At 39.7% G+C, this 25,437-nt stretch overlaps 1 protein-coding gene across 3 annotated transcripts in view; it reads right to left on the bottom strand.

The window, feature by feature from the left end:
* DSTN (destrin, actin depolymerizing factor) overlaps positions 1 to 25,437 on the bottom strand; it is a 44,294-nt gene that overhangs the window by 18,120 nt on the left and 737 nt on the right. Inside the window, exons 1-3 of one of the 3 annotated variants that reach the window (XM_070247102.1) lie at positions 25,032 to 25,368; positions 17,047 to 17,105; positions 15,791 to 15,934 (exon numbers count right to left, since the gene is read on the bottom strand). The exons of 1 other annotated variant lie outside the window; for it this stretch is intronic. The gene's annotated coding sequence lies outside the window, so the exon portion shown is untranslated. Of the gene's footprint in view, positions 1 to 15,790; positions 15,935 to 17,046; positions 17,106 to 25,031; positions 25,369 to 25,437 lie in introns of those variants that run through there. One more of the 3 variants, XM_070247101.1, reaches the window with a different exon arrangement.

The following is a 25,437-nucleotide window of genomic DNA, read 5'->3' on the forward strand; positions in this document are numbered from 1 at the left end:
TGTGGAGAAAAAGGAACCCTCATACACTGCTGGTGGGAATGCAAACTGGTGCAGCCACTATGGAAAACAGTACGGAGATTCCTCAAAAAATTAAAAATAGAACTACCATACGATCCAGCTATCCCACTACTGGGTATCTATCCAAAGAGCTTGAAGTCAGCAATTCCAAAAGTCCCATGCACCCCAATGTTCACTGCAGCATTATTCACAATAGCCAAGACGTGGAAGCAACCTAAGTGCCCATCAACAGATGATTGGATAAAGAAGATGTGGTACATATATACAATGGAATACTACTCAGCCATAAAAAAGAACAAAATCGTCCCGTTTGCAACAACATGGATGGACCTTGAGGGAATTATGTTAAGTGAAATAAGCCAGATAGAGAAGGACAATCTCTGTGTGACTCCACTCATATGAGGAATTTAAACATGTGGACAAAGAACAGATTAGTGGCTACCAGGGGAAAGGTGGGGTGGGGGGTGGGCACAAAGGGTGAAGGGTGCACCTACAACATGACTGACAGACAATAAGGTACAAGTGAAATTTCACAAGATTGTAACCTATCCATTAACTCAATAAAAAATAAATAAGAAGACAATTTCAAAAAAAATCTGATAGTTACATATTAGAAATTAAAAGACAAATCCCAATATTTAGCAATTAATTCATTTTAAAACAAATCTATGTGTTAATATAAATAACATGTTTTATGAAAAATAATTGTTTTCTGAAAAAAATTCATGAGAAGGGTGGGATTGTTTTACATTTTTTTTCCCCTAAAGATTGGCACCTGAGCTAAAAACTGTTGCCAATTTTTTTTTCCCTGCTTTCTCTCCCCAAATCCCACCCCCCCCCCCCCCCCGCCCCACCCCGGTACACAGTTGTATATCTTAGTTGCAGGTCCTTCTAGTTGTGGCATGTGGGACGCTGCCTCAACGTGGCCTGATGAGCGGTGCCATGTCCACACCGAGGATCCGAACCGGTGAAACCCTGAGCCACTGCAGCGGAGTGCATGAAGTTAACCACTCAGCCATGGGCCAGCCCGTTTTACATTTTTGAAATCTCTTTAATGTCTGGCTTAATAGAAGACAGCTGTGGTCTTATATCTGTTTCTGCATTCAATGTGTTATTTCGATTGAAGATCAAAACATAGATATGCAGATGGAAAAGGCAAGAATACTTTAATGACCTTTCAGACAACTGTGGACATTCCTCTCTGATACTATACGAAAACTCAACAAGCAGTAGGTTTATTAAAGGTTAGTTGAAATATGAAATCTGAAACTACATGGATGAATTTTTTGTACTCTTATTACATTAAAATCCATTGGGCTATCTTTCAAAAAAATAAAATAAATAAAATAAAATACAAGGTTTATATAATAGCAATAAAGATAACTTTATTTTACCTAATATTACACAGGGCTGTTCCAGAACTTTATAATTAACTGGGAATATGTTTTTAAAATAAATTGATAAAGTCAGATACTGATTTTTTTTAATTTGCTGTGTTCCCCCTCTCATAAACAGAATTTGGAACATTTAACCTAACTAAAGTGCCTGGGAATGGTACTATTCAGTTAATGAAGACTTATTACTAACCAGAAAACCTGGTTAGAGCTTCTTAAACTCCTTTTAGTTACCAATATGGTCAATTTTATTTATTTATTTATTTTTTGAGGAAGACTAGCCCTGAGCTAACATCTGCTGCCAATCCTCCTCTTTTTGCTGAGGAAGACTGGCCCTGAGTGAACATTCATGCCAATCTTTCTCTACTTTATACCTGGGACACCCGCCAAAGCATGGCTTGACTAGCAGTGCCATGTCCGCACCTGGGATCTGAACCAGCAAACTCCGGGCCGCTGAAGCAGAACATGCAAACTGAACCGCTGTGCCACCAGGCCGGCCCCCCAATGTAGTCACTTTTTTTCTTTTTTTGAGGAAGATAGCCCTGAGCTAACATCTGCTGCCAATCCTCCTCTTTTTGCTGAGCAAGACTGGCCCTGAGCTAATATCCATGCCCGTCTTCCTCCACTTTATATGTGGGATGCCTACCACAGCATGACTTGACAAGCCGTGCCATGTCCACACCCGGGATCCGAACCGGCAAACACAAGGCCACCAAAGCGGAATGTGCAAACTTAGCCACTGTGCCAAGGGGCCGGCCCACAATGTGGTCAATTTTAAATGAAGCTTTTGGGTAATGGAAGGCTGTGGATAAAAGAAATCCAGACAGCTTAAAACTTTTTTTTTTATTTTTTTTTATTTTTTATTTTTTTTATTTTATTTTTTTTTTATTAATGTTATGATAGATTACAAGCTTGTGAGACTTCAGTTGTACATTTTTGTTAGTCATGTTGTGGGTACACCTCTTCCCCCTTCGTACCCTCCCCCCACCCCCCCTTTTCCCTGGTAACCACCGATCAGATCTCCTTCTCAATATACTAATTTCCACCTATGAGTGGAGTCATATAGAGATCGTCTTTCTCTGACTGACTTATTTCGCTTAACATAATGCCCTCGAGGTCCATCCACGTTGTTGTGAATGGGCCAATTTCGTCTTTTTTTATGGCTGAGTAGTATTCCATTGTGTATATATACCACATCTTCTTTATCCAGTCATCAGTTTCTGGGCCTGTAGGCTGGTTCCACGTCTTGGCTATTGTAAATAATGCTGCGATGAACATAGGGGTGCAACGGACTCTTGAGATATCTGGTATCAGGTTCTTAGGATAGATACCCAGTAATGGGATGGCTGGGTCATAGGGTATTTCTATTTTTAACTTTTTGAGAAATCTCCATACTGTTTTCCATAGTGGCTGTACCAGTTTGCATTCCCACCAACAGTGTATGAGGGTTCCTCTTTCTCCACAACCTCTCCAACATTTGTCGTTCTTGGTTTTGGATGTTTTTGCCAATCTAACGGGGGTAAGGTGATATCTTAGTGTAGTTTTGATTTGCATTTCCCTGATGATTAGCGATGATGAACATCTTTTCATGTGTCTATTGGCCATATTCATATCTTCTTTTGAGAAATGTCTGTTCATGTCCTCTGCCCATTTTTTGATCGGGTTGTTTGTTTTTTTGTTGCTAAGCAGTGTGAGTTCTTTGTATATTATGGAGATTAACCCTTTGTCGGATATGTGGCTTGTAAATATTTTTTCCCAATTAGTGAGCTGTTTTTTTGTTTCAATTCTGTTTTCCCTTGCCTTGAAGAAGCTCTTTAGTTTGATGAAGTCCCATTTGTTTATTCTTTCTATTGTTTCCCTCAACTGAGGAGTTACAGTGTCCGAAAAGATTCTTTTGAAACTGATGTCAAAGAGTGTACTGCCTATATTCTCTTCCAAAAGACTTATTGTCTCAGGTCTAATCTTTAGGTCTTTGATCCATTTTGAGTTTACTTTGGTGTGTGGTGAAAAAGAATGGTCAATTTTCAATCTTTTGCATGTGGCTGTCCAGTTTTCCCAGCACCATTTGTTGAAGAGACTTTCTTTTCTCCATTGTAGGCCCTCTGCTCCGTTGTCGAAGATTAGCTGTCCATAGATGTGTGGTTTTATCTCTGGGCTTTCAATTCTGTTCCATTGATCTGTGGACCTGTTTTTGTACCAGTACCATGCTGTTTTGATCACTGTAGCTTTGTAGTATGTTTTGAAATCGGGGATTGTGATTCCGCCGGCTTTGTTTTTCTTGCTCAGGATTGCTTTAGCAATTCGCAGTCTTTTGTTCCCCCATATGAATTTTAGGATTGTTTGTTCAATTTCTGTGAAGAATGTTCTTGGGATTCTGATTGGGATAGCATTGAATCTGTATATTGCTTTAGGTAGTATGGACATTTTAACTATGTTTATTCTTCCAATCCATGTACAAGGAATGTTTTTCCATCTCTTTATGTCATCACCTATTTCTTTCAAGAAAGTCTTGTAGTTTTCATTGTATAGATCCTTCACTTCCTTGGTTAACTTTATCCCAAGGTATTTTATTCTTTTCGTTGCGATTGTGAATGGGATAGAGTTCTTGAGTTCTTTTTCTGTTAGTTTATTGTTAGTGTATAGAAATGCTACTGATTTATGCACGTTAATTTTATACCCTGCTACTTTGCTGTAGTTGTTGATTATTTCTAATAGTTTTTCTGTGGATTCTTTGGGGTTTTCTATGTATAAGATCATGTCGTCTGCAAACAACGAGAGTTTTACTTCTTCGTTACCTATTTGGATTCCTTTTATTTCTTTTTCCTGCCGAATTGCTCTGGCCAGCACCTCCAGTACTATGTTGAATAGGAGTGGTGAAAGTGGGCACCCTTGTCTTGTTCCTGTCCTCAGAGGGATGGCTTTCAGCTTTTGTCCATTGAGTATGATGTTGGCTGTGGGTCTATCATATATGGCCTTTATTATGTTGAGGTACTTTCCTTCTATGCCCATTTTACTGAGGGTTTTTATCATAAATGGGTGTTGGATCTTGTCGAATGCTTTCTCTGCATCTATTGAGATGATCATGTGGTTTTTGTTTTTCATTTTGTTGATGTAGTGTATCACGTTGATTGACTTGCGGATGTTGAACCATCCCTGTGTCCCTGGTATAAATCCCACTTGATCATGGTGTATAATCTTTTTGATGTATTGCTGTAATCGGTTTGCCAAAATTTTGTTGAGGATTTTTGCATCTATGTTCATCAGTGATATCGGCCTGTAGTTCTCCTTCTTTGTGTTGTCCTTGTCAGGTTTGGGGATCAGAGTGATGTTGGCTTCATAGAATGTGTTAGGGAGTTCTCCATCTTTCTCAATTTTCTGGAACAGTTTGAGGAGAATAGGTATTAAGTCTTCTTTGAATGTTTGGTAGAATTCTCCAGAGAAGCCGTCTGGTCCTGGACTCTTGTTTTTGGGGAGGTTTTTGATTACCGTTTCTATTTCCTTACTTGTGATTGGTCTATTCAGATTCTCCATTTCTTCCTGATTCAGTTTGGGGAGATTGTAGGAGTCTAGGAATTTGTCCATTTCTTCCAGGTTGTTCAATTTGATGGCATATAGTTTTTCATAGTATTCTCTTATGATCTCTTGTATTTCATTGGTATCTGTTGTGATTTCTCCTCTGTCATTCCTGATTTTATTAATTTGCGATTTCTCTCTTCTTTTCTTGGTGAGTCTGGCTAGGGGTTTGTCAATTTTGTTAATTCTTTCGAAGAACCAACTCTTTGTTTCATTGATCCTTTCTATTGTCTTTTTTGTTTCAATATCGTTTATTTCTGCTCTTATTTTTATTATTTCCCTCCTTCTACTGACTCTGGGCTTTGTTTGTTCTTCTTTTTCTAGTTCTGTTAGGTGTCGTTTGAGGTTGCTTACGTGAGCTTTTTCTTGTTTAGTGAGGTGAGCCTGTATTGCGATGAATTTCCCTCTTAGGACTGCTTTTGCTGCATCCCAAATGATTTGGTATGTCGTGTTCTCATTTTCATTTGTCTCCAGATAATATTTGATTTCTTCTTTAATTTCCTCAATGATCCATTGTTTGTTGAGAAGCGTGTTGTTTAGTCTCCACATTTTTGCACCTTTCTCTGCTTTTTTCTTGTAGTTGATTTCTAGTTTAATAGCGTTATGATCAGAAAAGATGCTTGATATTATTTCAACTCTCTTGTATTTATTGATGTTTGCTTTGGTTCCCAAAATATGGTCAATCCTTGAGAATGTTCCATGTGCACTTGAGAAGAATGTGTAACCTGCTGTTTTTGGATGAAGTGTTCTATATATATCTATTAAGTCCATCTGGTCTAATTTTTCATTTAATTCTATTATTTCCTTGTTGATTTTCTGTCTGGATGTTCTGTCCATTGGTGTTAATGGTGTGTTGAGGTCCCCTACTATTATTGTATTGTTGTTGATGTCTTCTTTTAGTTCTATTAAGAGTTGCTTTACAAATTTTGGTGCTCCTGTGTTGGGTGCGTATATATTTATAAGTGTTATGTCTTCTTGGTGGAGAGTCCCTTTTATCATTATATACTGTCCCTCTTTATCTTTCTTTATCTGTTTTGTTTTGAAATCTACCTTGTCTGATATTAGTATAGCGACACCTGCTTTCTTTTGTTCATTATTAGCTTGGAGTATTGTTCTCCATCCCTTCACTCTGAGTCTGTGTTTGTCTTTGGGGCTGAGGTGTGTTTCCTGGAGGCAGCATATTGTTGGATCTTGTTCTTTGATCCATCCTGCCACTCTGTGTCTTTTGATTGGGGAGTTCAATCCATTTACATTTAGAGTGATTATTGAGACGTGGGGGCCTACCACTACCATTTTGTGTCTTGTTTTCCGGTTTTCTTCAGTTTCCTTTGTTTCTCGTCCCATGGTTTAATCTGTTCTGATGTAGAGCTGCTACTCTCTGTTGTTGTCCTTCTACTTATCTCCTCTGCTCTTGGTTTTGTAGCCCCTTTCCTTTTTTGGATTTTTCAGGAATGAGGGTTTTCCTGAGGATTTCCTGAAGAGGAGGTTTTGTGGCAATGAACTCCCTTAATTTTTGTTTATCTGGGAAAGTTTTTATTTCTCCATCGTATTTGAAGGATATTTTCGCTGGGTAGAGAATTCTCGGCTGTAGATTTTTGTCCTTCAGATTTTTGAATATATCATTCCACTCTCTTCTAGCCTGTAAAGTTTCTGCTGAGAAATCTGCTGATAGCCTGATGGGGGTTCCTTTGTAGGTTAGTTTCTTTAGCCTGGCTGTCCTTAATATTTTCTCCTTGTCGTTGACTTTTGCTAGCTTCACTACTATATGCCGTGGAGTTGGTCTTCTTGCATTGATAAAGTTTGGAGATCTATTGGCTTCTGTCACCTGAAGATCCATCTCCCTCACCAGATTTGGGAAGTTCTCAGCCATTATTTCTTTGAATAGGTTTTCTGCCCCTTTCTCCTTCTCTTCTCCCTCTGGTATACCTATAATCCTTACGTTGCATCTCCTAATTGTGTCTGATAATTCTCGGAGAGTTTCTTCATTTCTTTTAAGTCTTGCTTCTCTCTCCTCCTCTGCCTGCAACAATTCTATATTGCCATCTTCCAAATTGCTAATTCTTTCCTCCATATTATCGGCCCTACTGTTCAGAGCATCTAGATTTTTCTTAATCTCCTCTATTGTGTTCTTCATTTCCAATATTTCTGTTTGGTTCTTCTTTATCGTATCAAACTCTTTTGTGACATAGCTCCTGAACTCGTTGAGTTGTCGGTCAGAATTCTCTCTTAACTCATTGATAATCCTAATGATGGCTGTTTTGAAGTCATCATCATTTAGGTTATATATCTCATTTTCTTTGGGATTGTTTTCTGTGTATTTGTTACTTTCTTTCTGTTCTGGAGATTTAATGTATTTTTTCATATTGCTTGATGATGTTGATTTGTGCCTCCGCATGGAGATAGAGTTTAGTTGCTCCTTTCACTTATTTCAGCTGCTGCGGTGGGGGGAGCAGCTGGTTATACTTCACCAACCAGGAACCCTGTCCGTAGTTGCTAACTGGGCCTGGGCCCCTCTTCGTAGCCACAGTGGCCCTTTGGATTCCCTCCTCTGCCGTGGGGGCCGTCACAGGGGGGCTTCAGGCTGCAGGTGCCTACTGTTGTTGCCCACCTAGATGTGCTCTCTCCTTGGGGTCTGCAACGGTGTTATGGGCTTTTCCAGCGGCCAGGGGTGGGATCACTTATATTTGTCGCTCCGTTGCTGTCGGCACCCACCAAATCTCACTTGTCCTCTATGGGTCGCAGGAGAGCTATTGGCATCTTCTACAGTCTGTGGTTAGTACACCTAGCTATGCTGCTTTTGCCCTGGGGTCTTCCAGCCTTGTGGCTGGCGGCTGGGTGCCTTCTACTGGTGCTCTGCAGAGGCTTTCTCTAAGGCTGCTGTGAGCCTGTAGGGTTTCCCCCTAGGCTACTAAGCTGGGTCTCTGGAACTCTCTCCAGCCCCAGCCCTCTCCGAGATCTCCGGCAATCCCTAGCCTCACGGGGTGGGCAATGGCAGCTGGGGGTCGCCCTGCCCTTTGGGATTCTCTCTGGGCCTCTCCCGGAGCCGTGACTGCTCAGCGTGGCCCCTCTGCTAACGGCACACAGAGAGTTTTGTCTGCTGCCCGGGCGGAGCTCCAGCGCTTCCCCTCCGGGTCGCCGAACCGGCCTTTGAAAGTTCCCCCAGCCCCGGTCCTCTCCGAGATCTCCGGCAATCCCTAGTCCCACGGGGCGGGCAACGGCAGCTGGGGGTCGCCCCGCCCTCTGGGCTTCTGTCCGGGCCTCTGCCGGGAGCCCTGAATGCTGGGCGTGGCCCCTCTGCTAATGGCAGACAGAGAGTTTTGTCTGCTGCCTGGCGGAGCTCCGGCGCTTCCCCTCCGGGTCGCCGAACCGGTCTTTGAAGGTTCCCCCGCCCCGGTCCTCTCCGAGATCTCTGGCAATCCCTAGCCCCACGGGGCGGGCAACGGCAGCTGTGGGTCGCCCCGCCCTCTGGGATTCTCTCCGGGCCTCTCCCGGAGCCGTGACTGCTCAGCGTGGCCCCTCTGCTAACGGCAGACAGAGAGTTTTGTCTGCTGCCCAGGCGGAGCTCCAGCGCTTCCCCTCCGGGTCGCCGAACCGGCCTTTGAAAGTTCCCCCAGCCCCGGTCCTCTCCGAGATCTCCGGCAATCCCTAGTCCCTCGGGGCGGGCAACGGCAGCTGGGGGTCGCCCCGCCCTCTGGGCTTCTGTCCGGGCCTCTGCCGGGAGCCCTGAATGCTGGGCGTGGCCCCTCTGCTAATGGCAGACAGGGAGTTTTGTCTGCTGCCTGGCGGAGCTCCGGCACTTCCCCTCCGGGTCGCCGAACCGGCCTTTGAAAGTTCCCCCGCCCCGGTCCTCTCCGAGATCTCCGGCAATCCCTAGTCCCACGGGGCGGGCAACGGCAGCTGGGAGACCTCCGTGCCCTCCGTGTTTCTCTCTGGGACCCTCCGGGCGCCCCGAGCACCAGGCTGGGTCTCCCCGCCAATGGTGGGGAGAGACTCTCCCCAGGGGCTCAGGTGTGCAACTCCAAAGTTTCCCTCTGCGTTTAGGAGTAATTGCGGGGGGTTTAGGTAGGGTTCTGGTCACCTGTTTCCACCGTCGCTCCTCTGTTGTGTTCTCGCTCCTGCCCTAGATGTGCGTGGATCCTCTGGGGTCGCCCGTTGGAAGAAAGCCGCTTGCGGGTACTAGGCTGCCCGTCGGGGTCGGAGAGGTTTCACCTATTTCCACATCCTCCCGGAGGAAAGTCCATCCGCCTTCCGATGTATAGTCGCGTGGGTGTCTCAGACGTCCTGAGATGCTGTCTGGATATCCTTTGTCAAGCGATAAGTGTCCAAATAATTGTAGACTCGAAGGGCGAGAGACAAAGAGGACTACTCACGGCGCCATCTTGGCTCTCTCTCCTCCAGCTTAAAACTTATATTCGAAACAGTAATAGCTATCTGTTCTCTGACAACCAGAACTATGAATTAAAAAACCATATTGACATTTGACGTTAATCTATCTCTTCTTTCTTCCTGTGACTATTAAACGGTTGAACAGAAGAGACATGCAAAAGCGAAAAGGATGACAGAATGCTAACAGTCCTCTTTAACAGTTAAGATTCAATGACACTACCTCTCACCATTCCCTTACTTTTCCTCCCCGCCAAAAAAAAAAACTAGATAGAAAAATGGGAAGGAAAAAACCCCAGCAACTGAGGGATAGTAAACACACTGGCAAATACTCCTTGCTTTCAAGTTTCCAAGTTCCTTCAAGATAAAATCCATGCCCTGTCAAGCCCTCTCCCCCAACCTCCTTTCCCACTTCTCCCTATCACGTACCCCTTAGTCCAGTCATGTACAACTCTTCGTGATTCCCTGCATACACCACGTTCTCTTGTGATGCTTCACCTTCCTCCTCTACACCTGGTTAAGTCCTTCAGGGCTCAGCTCAGACATCACCTCCCTTGGGAAGGCAACTCTTACTTGGCCTCTCTATCACCACCTCTAATATAAGTTACGTGATCCTTCTATGTAATAACACAGAATACAATTATTTCTATCTATTACCGTGATTAACTGTCTATTCGTCTGATTCTCTCATTAGACTGTGATGCTTAAGTGCAAGAACCCTTTTTTTCAACCCTAGTCTACCTAAGAACTATGATCTACTTAACCAGGTTTTGAAAAAGGATTACCCCTTAAAATTTTTATGAAATGTACTGTTGCTTTCGACATGTTTTTTTTCTATTCTTTATGGTACAATTCTTCAGTTTACACCAAGGAAATCTTCTATCTCAACACTTTAGGGTTTTCAGAAAAAAACAAAGCAAAAAAAACTTCCAAGCAATTTTTATTGATTTCCCTTGGAATGTTTTGGTCCTGATGAGATCTGCTATAATTGTCTCTTACTAAAGATAGAGAACTTCGGTCCTCTGAAATACTGTGCGTAAATTTATAATGATTCTACTTTGTTTTTTAGATTCCTTATAACTGATTGACAAGAAAAAACCTATAAAGATGGAAAATTTTACACTATTTGATTTTATAAGGGAAAACTCACTGCATATCACATCATGGAAGCATGAACGTCCTCATGATGATGATAAAATTGAAAGACTTTTTTCTTATGCTATAATTGATATATAACATTATATTAGTTTCAGGTGTACAACATAATGATTCAATATTTGTATATATTGTAAAATGATCACCACTAAAAGATGAGAACTTTTAAGATTTACTCTTAGCAACTTTCAAATATACAAAACAGTAATATTAACTATAGTCACCATGCTGTACATCTCCCACGACTTATTTATTTTATAACTGGAAGTTTGTACCTTTTGACCTCCTTCACCCATTTCATCCATCCTCCACCCCCCACCTCTGGCAACCACCAATCTGTTCTCTGTATCTACAAGTTCGGGGAGATTTTTTGGTTTTGTTTTGTTTCGTTTTTTAGATTCCACGTATGAGTGAGATCATACAGTATTTGTCTTTCTCTGTCTGACTTATTTCACTTAGCATAATGCGCTCAAGATCCATGTTGTCGCAAATGGTAAATTTTCCTTTTTTTATGAATGAATAATATTCCATTGTATATATATGCCACATTTTCTTTATCCATTCATCCATCCATGGACACTGAGGGTGCTTCCATGTCTTGGCTATTGTGAATAATGTTGCGATGAACATGGGGTGCCTATATCTTCTTGAGTGTTTTCACTTCCTTCAGATTAATACCCAGAAGTGGAGTTGCTGGATCATATGGTAGTTCTATTTTTAATTTTTTGAGGGATCTCCATACTATTTTCCATAGTGGCTGCACCAATTTCCCAGCAACAGCACACAAGAGTTCCCTTTTCTCCACATTCTCACCAACACTCATTTCTCGTCTTTTTCATAATAGCCATTCTAACGCATATATGGTCAATTAATTTACAATAAAGAAGCCACGAGTATACAATGGGGAAAGGACAGTCTGCTCAACAAATGGTGTTGGGAAAACTGGACAGCCACATGCAAAAGAATGCACCACTACCCATTGGACCACTGGACCACTATCTCACACCATACACAGAAATTAACTGAAAATGGATTAAAGACTTGAACGTAAGATCTGAAACCATAAAACTCCTAGAACACAGGTACACTCCTTGACATAGATCTTGGTGACGATTTTTTGAGTCTGACACCAAAAGCAAAGGCAACAAAAAAGCAAAAACAAACAAGGGGGAGTACATCAAATTAAAACACTTCTGCACAGCAAAGGAAACCATCAACAAAACTAAAAGGCAACCTACTGAAAGGGAGAAATTATTTGCAAATCACATCTGATAAGGGGCTAATATCTAAAATATATAAAGAACTCATACAACTCAATAGCAAAAAAAAAATCCAATTACAAAACAGGCAGAGGATCTGAATACACATTTTTCCAAAGATATAAAGAGGGCTAACAGGGACATGAAAAGGTGCTCAACATCAGTAATCATCAGGGAAATGCAAATCAAAACCTTAATGAGATATCACCTTAACACTTAGTATCTTTATCAATGCCCTGTGTCCAACACACAACACAATTCTCCATCTACCCAGAATTGTGAAGCTTCTTAATAAATGTTGACTTAATCAATATAAATTCTCTACTTAGTATTGTTTTAAAAGCCATGAATATATACTTTTTATTTTTAGAAGTATCTGCTATGTAAGCATCACTTAATTTTAAGTAAATGCTAGATAAGAGACATTAATATTTACAGTAATTAATAAGCAAAGAGCATGACCTTTAAGAAATCAACATCCCATAAAACATATTGATACATTTCATAATTTCTGTAATCTATACCTTTGTTAAATAACCATTTGATTCTGCAGTTGAAAAAATAAAAAGGGCACTATTTAAGAAAAAGATGTACCTATTAGTAATTTTATCCAAAATGGAGAGACTGACTATTTCAAGCATTTATCATTAGAAAAAGAAAAAAGATTGTTACGATATTCTGCCTCATCCTTCACTAAGAAACAATTAAAAAACACTATACTCCTCAACTGGGGAATGGAATACTACTAGAAATAAAAAGGAACTGCTGATGCACTAATGCCTTATGCTAAATGAAAAGAAGCCAGGCTCAAAGTGTATGATTAGACAATTCCACTTACGACATTCTTGCAAAGGTGAAACTATAGGGACACAAAACAGATGAGTGGTTGTTGGATATGGGAAGAAAGATTAACATGCAGAAATTTTTTGGAATGAAGGAACTATTCTACATTTTTTATTGTGGTGATAGTTACACAACTGTAGACATTTGCCAAAACTTGAAGAACTTACACTAAAAATGGTGAGTTTTACTTTACAGAAATTATCCTGAATGAAAAAAATATATTATTTCTGGTCTTTACTTCAGGAGAGCAACAATATAAAAAACATTCTACTCCCATTCTGAACACACAATAAGCTAAAGGTAAAAGATTTCTCATTGGTTTAACAATTTGGCTTCTCTCTGATTAATGTCACGATTAGCTGGCATGTCAGGTCAACTGACCTACCTCTGCTCCCTGCTCACACTCAATTTTTAAGCCCCACCAATTCCTCCTTAAATGTGTATTTTAAATCTATTTCTTCTCATCTACTCTTAAAATCTCACATTGCTCCTAAGATTAAACATCTTCACTAACTCCCAAGCATCTACAAAATAAAGTCCATATTCATTAACAGGACATACAAGGTCCTTTATTATCCAAACCAACCTACCTTCCCAGATTCATGTTCCACCACAGGCAATCATATTACTCACTCACATCTTTCAGAAAGCCATTTTATTTGGTTATTTATAACAAGAGGCTTAAAATAAGTCAAACCATTTAACCCTTTACCCCAGTAATCCCACTTCAAGGAATTTATTCTGGGGAAATAATCCGCATAACACTAAAAACTAGTGTGAACTTGGGTTAGGCAGTGTTTTTTTGGGGCATATTTCTCTTTTATCTATCCAATCATCAGTTGATGGACATTTGGGTTGTTTCCACTTTTGGGCTATTATGAAGAATGCTGCTATGAACATTTGTGTACAAGTTTTTATGCAACCCAAATAAATAAAAACAGGGGAACTGAAAGGGAAATAATAGTATATCCATAGGACAGTTTCTGATGCAGCTGTTAAAATCAGGTTTACAGAAAGTTTTAAATGACATGGGGGAAATATTTATGATTTGCTTTAAGTGAAAAAAGAAGCTGGATACGTTATGCACAGTGCACTCTCAACTATGTAAAATAGTACAGAGAAAAGACATTTCCTAAAAGTAGAAATATAAGTGATTTTTTACCTTCTCTCTAGTTTTCTGTATTTTCCAAGTTTTCTATGATGAACTTTTTTTTTTTTTTTTAAAGATTTTATTTTTTTCCTTTTTCTCCCCAAAGCCCCCCGGTACATAGTTGTATATTCTTTGTTGTGGGTCATTCTAGTTGTGGCATGTGGGACGCTGCCTCAGCGTGGTTTGATGAGCAGTGCCATGTCCGCGCCCAGGATTCGAATCAACGAAACACTGGGCCGCCTGCAGCGGAGCTCGCCAACTTAACCACTTGGCCACAGGGCCAGCCCCTATGATGAACATATTTTTAAAATTAGAGATACATACACACACAAACTTTTTGACCCAGTGATTGTAAATCTAGGACTCTATCTTGAGGAATAACGCAAATGCAGGCAAAGATTAATATGCAAAGACGACAGAGAATTACTTATAATAATGGATTAAGTTTAACAAGGGGATGATGTAGTATCACTGTACATGCATGATACCATTAAATGATTTAGTTTTTACAGATATACTTAATATGCCATAAAATTCACCCACTTAAAAGTGTAAGTTCTGTGGGTTTTAGTAATTCACAAAGTTGTACATCTACCACCACCATCTAATTTTAGAATATTTTGAACAACGCAAAAAGAAACCCTGTACTCATCATGAGCAATCACTCTTTCCCACTCTCACCCACACCAGACCTAGCTCATCACTAATTTACTTCCTGTCTATATGTATCTGCCTATCCTGTATATTTTATATAAATGGAATCATACAATATGGAGTCCTTTTTTTGGACCAGCTTCTTTCACTTGGCATGTTTTCAAGGTACATTCATGTTGTAGCATGAATCAATACTTCACTTCTTTTTATTGACAAATGATATTCCTTTGTATGGAATATTGTGAACTTGGGTTAGGCAGTGTTTTTTTTGGCAAATTTCTCTTTTATCTATCCAATCATTAGTTGATGGACATTTGGGTTGTTTCCACTTTTGGGATATTATGAAGAATGCTGCTATGAACATTTGTGTACAAGTTTTTATGCAGACACATGTCTTCATTTCGCTTGGGTATATAACTAGGAGTGAAACTGCTGGGTTATATAGTAACTCCCAAGTATAACTTAAGGAAGTGCCAAACCACTTCCCAAAGTGGCTGCACCATTTATATTTCCACCAGCAATATATGAGGGTTCCAACTTCTCCACAGCCTTGCCAACATTGTTACTGTTGTCTTTTTCACTATAGCCATCCTAGTGGGTATGAAGTAGTATTTCATTGTGGTTTTGATTTGCATTTCCCTAATGGCTAACGATTTTGAGCATCTTACCATATGCTTATTGACCATCTGTATATCTTCTTTAGAGAAATGTCTATTTAAAGCCTTTGCCCATATGATTGGGTTGTCTTTATACTGTTGAGTTATAAAAGTTCTTTATATATTCTGGAAACAAATTCCTTGTGAGATATATGATGTGCAAATATTTTCTCCTATTCTGAGGGTTGTCTTTTTACTTTCTTGACGGTGTTTGATGCAAAAAAGTTTTTAATTCTAATAAAGTCCAATTTATCTATTTTTCTTTCAACACTTGTGCCTTTGCTGTCATCGCCTGGAAATGCCAAGAAAACTGCCAATAAAACACTGCCTAACCCAAGTTCACAGATTTATGCCAATGTTTTCTTCCAGGAGTTTTATAGCGTTAGCTCTTACATTTAGATCTATGACCCATTTTGAGTTAAATTTTGTATATAGTGTGAAGCAGAGATCCAAATTCATCCTTTTGCATGTGGATACCCAGTTGTCCCAGCACCATTGTTGAAGATACTATTCTTTTCCCGACTGAACTAGCTTAGCACCTTTGTCACAACGGAATATGGGAAATGAAGGATATAAAACTGTTACAGACGAACTCAACTGTGTGAGAAAAATCTATATTGGTAGTCTCCAGATATCTACTTTCTCCCTTACTTCCATTATAATACTTACTATAGTCTGCAATTATCTTATTCAGTTGTTTCTTACCTGTCTCCCCCGTTAGAATGTATACTTCATAGGCACAGGGACTTTGTCCTGTCTGTTGAATCTCCAGAGCCTACAACAGTACCTGGTTCCCAGAAGGCATCTAACAACTATTTATTCAAAGAATGAGCATATATTTAAGACGGCCTGGAAGAAAAGGCACCAAATGTTAATACTTTGGTTGGGATTGCCATTACAACTAAATTTTTCTTAATGTTCTACAATGAGCACACGTTACTATAATAAGATATGAAATTAGGTATTTTAAAGATTGATAATACCTCTGGATCAATTTGTTATTCCACAAAGTTCTAAGAACCTCAACTTTTGCCAAACTATTTCATTTTAGCTTCTTTTATAGGTCTCCAGCACAATGATAACACCAACTACCTAGTAACTCAAGTCTAAACCTTAGGAGCTATCCTTGATGTCTTTCTTTCCCATATGCCATACATCCAAATTATTAGTAAGTCCCATAAACTCTACCCCCCAAATCTATACCCAATCTATCTAATTACTTCTCACTATCCCACTACTAACAATCCTAATCCAAGCTCTCACCACTGATTGTCTGAATAACAACAACAGTCTCTTAATTGGTGTTTGTCCCCTTTTGTACATTTCCACACATGAGCCACAGGAATAAATCATCTCTCACTCCACTACTTAACACCTTAACATTTCCTCACCACCACACACCCAATGGCTTTCTGGTGCAATCAGAAAAACATTCAAATTTCTCACCTTGGCCTAAAGGCACTTCCTGTTCTAGCTCCTGCCTACAATCCATTTCCTACTTTTCTCCCTCACTGAATTTCACCTACACAAACCTTTTTTCACCCTGGCATATCAAGCTCATTCTCTTCTCAAGGCCTTTCCACTTTGAGAGTTCCTTCTGCCTGAAATGCCCTTTGCATGGCTAGCTTATTCTTGCCACGCAAGTCTTAGCTCAAATGTCACCTCCTAAGGGGACTTCCCTAACAATCTAGCTAAAAGTAACCAATCTTCTAGTACTCCCTATTGATTACCGTATTTCCTTCTTACCACTTACGATCACCTGACATGATCTTGTCATTTTTTTTTTGGTTTCTCTCTCTCTCCCTCTCTCCTGCCATATTACAATGTAACTTCCACAAGGAAAGGACTTTGATTTTCAGTACTGTATCCCTAGTATCTGGATCAGTTCTTAGCGTATTATAAATGATTGCTATTCTAAACCTTTAGGGCAATGAAAAACTGTTTGATTCTCCATTACTTACTTCAGGAAAATATAACTAACTGTAGAAGACAAAATATTTTATATCAGGAATCAAGTCACCTGAAAAGTCAAATTGAAAAGTTGATCATAAAAAAAAGTTAATCATATATAATGATTCCAAGTAAAATAACATTAGTTTAAAGAAATAATAAAACAATTGGAAATATATTCTAACACATTCCTCTCCCCCTTTTCATTTTATCTACAATTACTGAAGCATGCACTGGTGTATCAGAATATAAAGAAAAAAAGAATGTTAATCTAACTAGGATCTAAGATTTTTAATATTATTTTAGCCAACACTGATAAGTACTTACTATGAACTAGCCATTGCTTTAAATTACTTATATGCATCACCAGACTGTCAGGTCAGTAGGTACTATTATCATTCCCATTTGAAGGAAAGATGAAATTGAGGCTCAGAACAGTAGTAATTTACCTAAGGTCATATAGTTAGTAAGTGGCAGAGCCAAGATTCAAAAACTTAAGCAGCCTGACTCTTAAGCCCATGCTCTTAACCACTTCTCAGTATATTTAACAGGAATGATAACAGTATCCACCTCATTGGGTTGCTATAAGAATTGAATGAGATAAGGTAATACAATGCGTGACACATAGTAAATACTTATAAGTTATCTAAGATGCCTAAGTTGTCTAAGGCATTACTTCTTCTGCTTTCATTTGTTAGGCTTTTCTACAGTTCAGGGTATCTCAATGGTTCAGGATGTCTCAATGGGCATCAAATACCATTCAGTTTCATTTTTAAGGAAAGAAAGGGAACTGGCATTTATTGAGGGGTTCTGTACGCCAGAATTATTTTCAAGGTACTATTCTAATAAAACCTGCCTTACCTATCTCACAGGATTTTCACTGTTTAAGACAAATTAAATTGTATCACAGTATACAGAGGGGAGGTACTATTCAACTAGTTTAGTACTTAAAACTCAATTTCCATTGTATTAAAAAAAAGGTATGTGGGAATAGAAAGCAAAAAAATTAAAGTAATTCATCTCCATGGGAACTTATCCCTGTCATAATTAAGAACGCACTCTCATTCACTCATTCACGTTCATTCAATAACATCTGTTGTGGGCCTACTATGAAAGAGGCATCTTGCTACTGAAATATACAAACCCTATCTTAAAGAGCTCAACAGTCTAGTTCCAAAAAACATCTTAGTAAGTCCCATAAAAGGGATTCATATGCTTAGAATGGTTTCTTAGACATGTGCAGAAATGCAGAGAATTAACACAGTGTTGGTACCTGTTGTAACTTCCCTTACAAATTAAATGGGCCAATCCACAAAGTCTGAGCCTGGTCCATTAAGGTGGCCGCTAACCACATGTGGTTTAGTGAGTCCACTGAATGTGGCTAGTGTGACTGAGGAATTGCATTCTAATTCTATTCCATTTTAATTAACTTAAATTTTAAAACTAATGATCAATTCCATTCTAAGCACGTATCACTTAATGACGGAGATACATTCCGAGAAATGCATCATTAGGCAATTCTGTGGTTGTGTGAACATCACAGAGTGCACTTACACAAACCTAGATGGTAGAGCTTACTACACACCTAGGCTACATGGCACTAATCTCATGGGACCACCGTCATACATGCAGTCAGTTGTTGACTGAAACATTGTTATGGAGCAAGTGACTGTACCAGAAGACTTTTAAGTAGACTTGGAGCAACTTAGGTATGTGAATCTACTTTTCCAACTGTAAATTTTTTATCTAAATACATTATCAAACATTTCCAATGAAAACTGAGCATTTGAGATGTGCTGTGAGTATAAAATTTATACTGAATTTCAGAGAATTTGTATGAAAAAAGAATGTAAAATGTTTCAATTTTCATACTGATTAAAATGGTGATATAATATTTCAGATATATTGGGATAAACAAATTTCACCTTATTTTTTTAATGAGGCTACTAGAAAATGTAAAAGTAACTCGTATTTTATTTCTATTCGACAACACAGATCCAAAGATTACTTACAACATTCTTAAAACAAGGTTTCAATGATTTGAGAATTCCTCAGAGTTCCAACAACTGACTTAAAGGATTGCTCTCTAGCAAGTTTGGTCTTACCTGTACTGGCCTGTGCTTTAGTTTTGGCTCTATTACTACATGAAAATACCACCACCAACAAAAATATGCCACGTGAAACCATTTTAAAATAAACACTAATTACATTTACAAGTCAGTGATTTTCTGAGAGCAAGCCGAGAGAGGAATATGGGTAGGAAATTCATCTTTCTTTTTTGTAATAAGGCAAAAGGAGTAAACAACCTATAAGGTAATAGAAAAATGTTGAAAGGAGTTAAGCCTGGGGCCACCCGGTGGTGCAGCAGTTAAGTTCGCAGTTCCGCTTTGGCGATGCAGGGTTCTCCGGTCCCAATCCCAGGTGTGGACCTATGCACGCTTGTCAAGCCATGCTGTGGCAGGCATCCCACATAAAATAGAGGAAGATGGGCACAGATGTTAGCTCCGGGCCAGTCTTCCTCAGCAAAAAGAGGAGGATTGGCAGCAGATGTTAGCTCAGGGCTAATCTTCCTCAAAAATAAAAAAGAAAAAGGAATAAGCCTTCCTTTGATGTGATCCAAAAACAAAATGATAAATTAGTCTTAAATGTAGGTTTCCTGCTATAGTATGCACTGAAGTTCCTGTCTTTCAAGTGTTTATCCTATGCCCTGCTGCAACAGAATAAGAGTTGTTTGATGCTCCCTTCTCGTTTAAAAAAAAAAAAAATCAAACCTCAGCTTTTTCTCACCTTCAATTACATATTAAAATTTTACAATTTTAATTGCACTTTTAAATTAATTGCTTTTTAAAGCTCTACATAAAAATTGATTCTTCAACTTTAACATACCAAAGCAAATCATGGAATAGAGTACATAAGCACATAAGCATTACAACGTCAGCTACTGGAAGACTTACCCTGAAGAGCTAAGAATCACTCTAGACTGAAAACTACTCAACTCCATAGGGGTCCTTGCACAGAAGAGTCCATGATGAACGTAAGTAACAAGTCTGTCAAAGTACTACTGAAATGAACCAATCTGATGTTTATTTTTCTCTCTTCTCCCAATGTAAAATTTCAAGAAAAATGAACGGGATATAGCTTTTAGAAGTACAACAACTGCAAATGAAAACACACTTCTAACATAAAGGCAAGGAGGCAGAGAGAAGAAAAACTGTGATTAAAATATTAAAATATTTCTGAAGTGTTAGGTACAAATCTTTGGGTATGTCTTTCATGGACAATCTAGAGAGGAATATTATGCCACAAAAAAGGGAAGCTCAAGATACCTAAATAACAACCTTCTACTTATTTCTTTATTATGCTCTGTGGTTTAGGTATGCAAACAGCAAACAGTGCAAAAAAGAGACTAGGCCTAGTTATTCAGACTAGAGCGGTGAGTTGTAGATAAAAACAACACATATATTTAATCCACAGCTTTTCAAATTTCAAGACTTTTTTCAAATTTCAAAAATAGTGCTCATCTCAAAATATCTTTATTACTGAAAGAAAATATAAATTTACATTAAACATGAAAATATAAATGTTTGGAGTCTTCCTGTATACGAATTTAAACACCATTTTGATTTAAACCAATATTCTTTGTGAGAAATAGTCATGGTTATTGGTTTTGCTCATTTCTTTTTTCTAATAAACTATTTTTTAGAGACATGTTAGGTTCACAGAAGAACTGAACAGAAACTACAGAGTTTCCCCATATATCACGCTTGTTTTTAACCGCTTGGCTAGATGAATTGCCCAAGCAAAAGAAAGGAACAAGTATAAAGGAAAAGATGTTAAACTCCACAGCCCTTGGCAAAGATGGAACTCTATCCTAGATGACTCTGCCTTCTAACACTACCAGGGCCTGACAAGGGCAGGAGGCTAGAATTAAGAGTGAATATTGAACTTTTGTTACCTAGCAGCTTGAGAGGCATGCAAAGAAACACAGGCCCCAGAGGAGAGGGATATTAGTCCTCAGTATGTGATTCTGGCATTGACAGTCAGGTTCTTGTTACTTTTCTTATAACATTGGGTTTACTTTATGGCTCCACAAATAAGCTTAGATGAAAACATGATGAGTATTTACACAATGTCAGGTTCACTGGATGTACATACATATAAAAACATAAGCCGTAATAAACATATGAAAAGATACTCAACTACTACTAATCAGAGACATGCAAATTAAAAGAGTAAGAAATCATTTCACACCCATCAGATTGGCAAAGGTTTTCAGCCTCATAATACCAAGTGGTGAAAAGAAATCCAGAAAAAGGTCCATAAATGTAGCTGATGGGATGTCAACTAGAACTATCGCTAGTAGAGTAAAAAAATATATATGTATGCCCTCCAATCCACAGCTTCCACTTCTAGATATATACCAAGACGACCTTCGTTAGGGCTAGAGAAGTAACATAAAACATGGAAACCATCTACTGCAAATAAACAGTTTAAGTAAACAAAAAAAGATAAAAGGACAAAAAATTGGGGAAATGTCCAAATTTCTATCAACAGGAGTATGGATAAACTGAAACAGCCATAAAACAGAAACTATACAGTTAAAAAAAAAAAAAACCAGAGAGCCAGCCCTGATGGCCTTAGTGGTTAAAGTTCAGCACTCTCACTGCTTGAGCAGCCCGGGGTTTTGTTCCCAGTCACGGAACCCCACCACTTGTCTGGCCATAGCCATACTGTGGTGGTGGCTCACATAGAAGAACTGGAAGGACTTACAACTAGAATATACAACTATGCACTGGGGCTTTGGGAAATGGAAAAAGAACGGGGGAAGATTAGCAACAGATGTTAGCTTAGGGTGAATCTTCCCCAGTTAAAAAAAAAACACACACAACAGAGCGACAGCCAAAACCAAAAATCATCCACCCCACCTCCACAAACACACAAAAAAACTCACCAAGTTTAACTTTCTTAAAGTTGCAAAAGGATAAAAGGAAGCATGATAACATTTATATAAAATTTAAAAACATATCAAGGCAATATGTTATTATAGATGCATACATTATAGCCAAAAGTATGGAAACATCAATGAGAATGAAATATGTTAATTTCAGGTGACTATGCTGACCTTTACCCAAGCTGTGTGCTCCTGGAAAGCAGTGATGGTTCAGAAATCTGCCCTCATCATTTCGTGTTCTGGGAAACGGGTAACAAAAGGATCCTGCCCTTGCTTATTACAAGCTAAGACCATCCCCATGCTGCCTCAAGACTCCCTGGTTGGGGCTGGCCCCGAGGCCGAGTGGTTAAGTTCCTGTGCTCAACCGCAGACGGCCCAGTGTTTCGTTGGTTTGAATCCTGGGCACGGACATGGCACTGCTCATCAAACCACGCTGAGGCAGCGTCCCACATGCCACAACTGGAAGGACCCACAATGAAGAATATACAACTATGTACCGGGGGGCTTTGGGGAGAAAAAGGAAAAAAATAAAATCTCTAAAAAAAAAAAAAAAAAAAAAAGAGACTCCCTGGTTTACCTGCTCCAGGTCCCCAACCTTTTTTTTCAGACATTCCTCATTAATACTACTCTCCCAACTGCAACAGCCTGAAAAAATCACCTCCTTAATTGGCCAGTACATTACTTTGACACAGCAGTGGTTATCTCTGGGGAGGGAGGGAATGGGATGAGGACGATGACGCATACTCAGCTGTAACATAAAAACCTGAAATGTGACAAAAAGTTAAACTTTTCTTTTTTCGTACAAAGGGACCTGTTATTCTGTGTACTTTTCTGCTTAGAGTGTTTCAAAATTAATTTTTAAATTATTTAAAACTTGGTGTGCAGTCAGCAAAAGTCACAAGTCGATCCTTTACGATCTGTTTTCTCCTGTTAAATAGGCACATGAACACATGCCCAACCCATTCCACTAGGCTGTTATACATTAAAGTGTTTTTGCTAATCATCAAGTGGTAGAACTCACCTGTAATTCAGCCTGAGCCAATTACCTCAGCCTGTCAGAACAGAGTTCTGATCAGGGTAAGGTTAAGGGGTAGATTATCACACAGACTTTTTGTACTTTGTTTCAGGAGCAAGACTACACTCTTACTTCTCAGAGAGCCACACAGCTATGCTGCAAATGCATATACCACTGACTAATTACAAGAGGAGCCCAGCAAGTCTACGTGTGATGTCTCAATCTATAGCCAACAGAGAGAACTACGGAGCAGATAACCGTAGGAACTTGATGGTGGGCTGGTAAATAATCTTTGTAGGAGGAAGCTGGCACACCCAGTACACACATACACCACAGTTATGTTTGGAGTGTGTAGATGTGGTTGCTGTCGAGGGTAGGCTTTTTTTTTGGCACTGTAAAGTGAGACTTTGAAAACATGAAATCTCATCTTAAAGTGCGCAGGGTGATCTTTTGAGTTGGTTTCAAATTTCTTTATTCCCAAGGCTTCTAGATGGCTTGGTGAGTACCAGCAAGTGATTTTGTTAATGTAGAACAAACCCATCAGCAGTTAAAGTTCTATCTTAAAAAAAAAAAAGAAAAATACAACACACTTGGAAACCTGGAACCAAGCATCTAACCAACAGATCTAAACAGTTTCAAATACAGAGGTAAAGTGCTAAAATCTGGGATAACAAAGGAATTTTTCATCTTCACAATATTTTCTAATAGCTGGACTGAAGGAAGATGCTCTGTGCTCAAAAGGCTAAATACAAGAGTGACCTTTAAAAATGGTCAGTCTATATTCTGAACTCTTTCTTTACAAGCGTCCAAATAAGAGTAGCTTGTAAGGTCTACCTGACTTCCCTAAGACCAAAAAGTTTGAAATGTATTTGGAATCCACCCATTTTGATTTTTTTCTCCTCCTCCCCCAAGAACCAATAAATAAAAGACTCTTTTTTCATTTTATTTGAATGCATACAAATATGGAAATTAAACTTTAAAGTTTAAACTAAGCATTTAACTAAAGTTAAAATGCTTAATCCTGGGGCTGGCCCGGTGGTGCAGCGGTTAAGTGCCCACGTTCTCCTGCGGCAGCCCAGGGTTTTCCAGTTCGGATCCTGGGTGTGGACACGGCACCGCTTGGCAAACACCATGCTGTGGTGGGCGTCCCATATATAAAGTACAGGAATATGGGCATGGATGTTAGCTCAGGGCCAGTCTGCCTCAGCAAAAAGAGGAGCATTGGCAGCAGTCAGCTCAAAAAGAAAAAAAAAAAAATGCTTAATCCTATTTTCAAAAGGAAAATAAAGCTTGTATTATAGCAACTCAAAAAAATAAAACATCAAATCAGAATACCCTAAAGCAGACTCCAGCCTACTTCAAAGCAACTTCATCAGAGTGGATGGTCTTAAATTCGTGAAAACCCAAAACCCGGGGATTAAAAGTCTTCTAGTATCAAGTAGTACATACATTTATAATCTTAAAACGGTTAAAAAACTCAAGATGCTGATCCTCTTTGTAACCTACAGAATTAAACCAAAGAACCAAAAACTGAACAATATCAAATCCCTACTACATACGTTCAATCATCAAGAAACTACTGGTTAATCTCTTTTTTCCCCACTCATGTGCCCGCCTGCATAGTCATACAAGTTGCAATACCTTAAAAAAAACAAAATTGTTATTCAATGAAAACATTCTGTACGCAGATGAGCTGGTACCAACTGCTTCCAGGCAGACAGATGCAACAACAGTGCAATATTTCTAGCAAAGTCTGGTAAGCCTTTGCCTGCAAGTCATTGACCAAAAATGGTAACAGCGCATGCAGACTAAAGAAAATGACAAAATGTTCTCCTTGATCGCCCGGTCAAGAACACCGTTTTACAGCAAACTACAACTACACTGCAGAGAAAAAAACAAGCAAATTAAGCAAAGTGTCCATCATCTAGAATACACCGAGCACGTTTACTCTGTAGTGACTCGGATAATTTAACGGACTTTTAGAAAAGCTTTTTCATTTCTTTTATTAGCACCCAGCATCATGCCCACACCTTGCACGCTAAGTCCTGGCAGAGCCACGATGTTTACAGGTAAAGGAAAATTCCTAACGGCACATGGAGGGAGCGGGCAGGCGAGGGTTAAGAGAGACGCAGCCGAGGCTGCCGAGCGGGCGAGCGGCGCTGGAAGCTGACTGCCAGAGACGACAAACAAAGCGGCTGCCGGGCCGCCGCGCTCGGCTCAGGCCTGGGTCAGGCTCCCGGGGCGCGTTTCGCCCTCCAGGGCTGTTCCGTAGAGGCCTCACGTTCCCTTACCGACGCGGACCGCCCTCACGGGCCCAACTCGCACGAGCCCTGCCCGCCTCCGAGCCCGGCTCGGGGAGCCCGCGCCAGCCCGACGCCCCACCCAGCCGGCGGACCCCGGGCGGCCTCACCGGGGGGTGGGGTGCCCGGCCGCCGC

The sequence above is a fragment of the Equus caballus genome, chromosome 22 (assembly GCF_041296265.1).
Source record: "Equus caballus isolate H_3958 breed thoroughbred chromosome 22, TB-T2T, whole genome shotgun sequence".
NCBI lineage: Eukaryota > Metazoa > Chordata > Mammalia > Perissodactyla > Equidae > Equus > Equus caballus.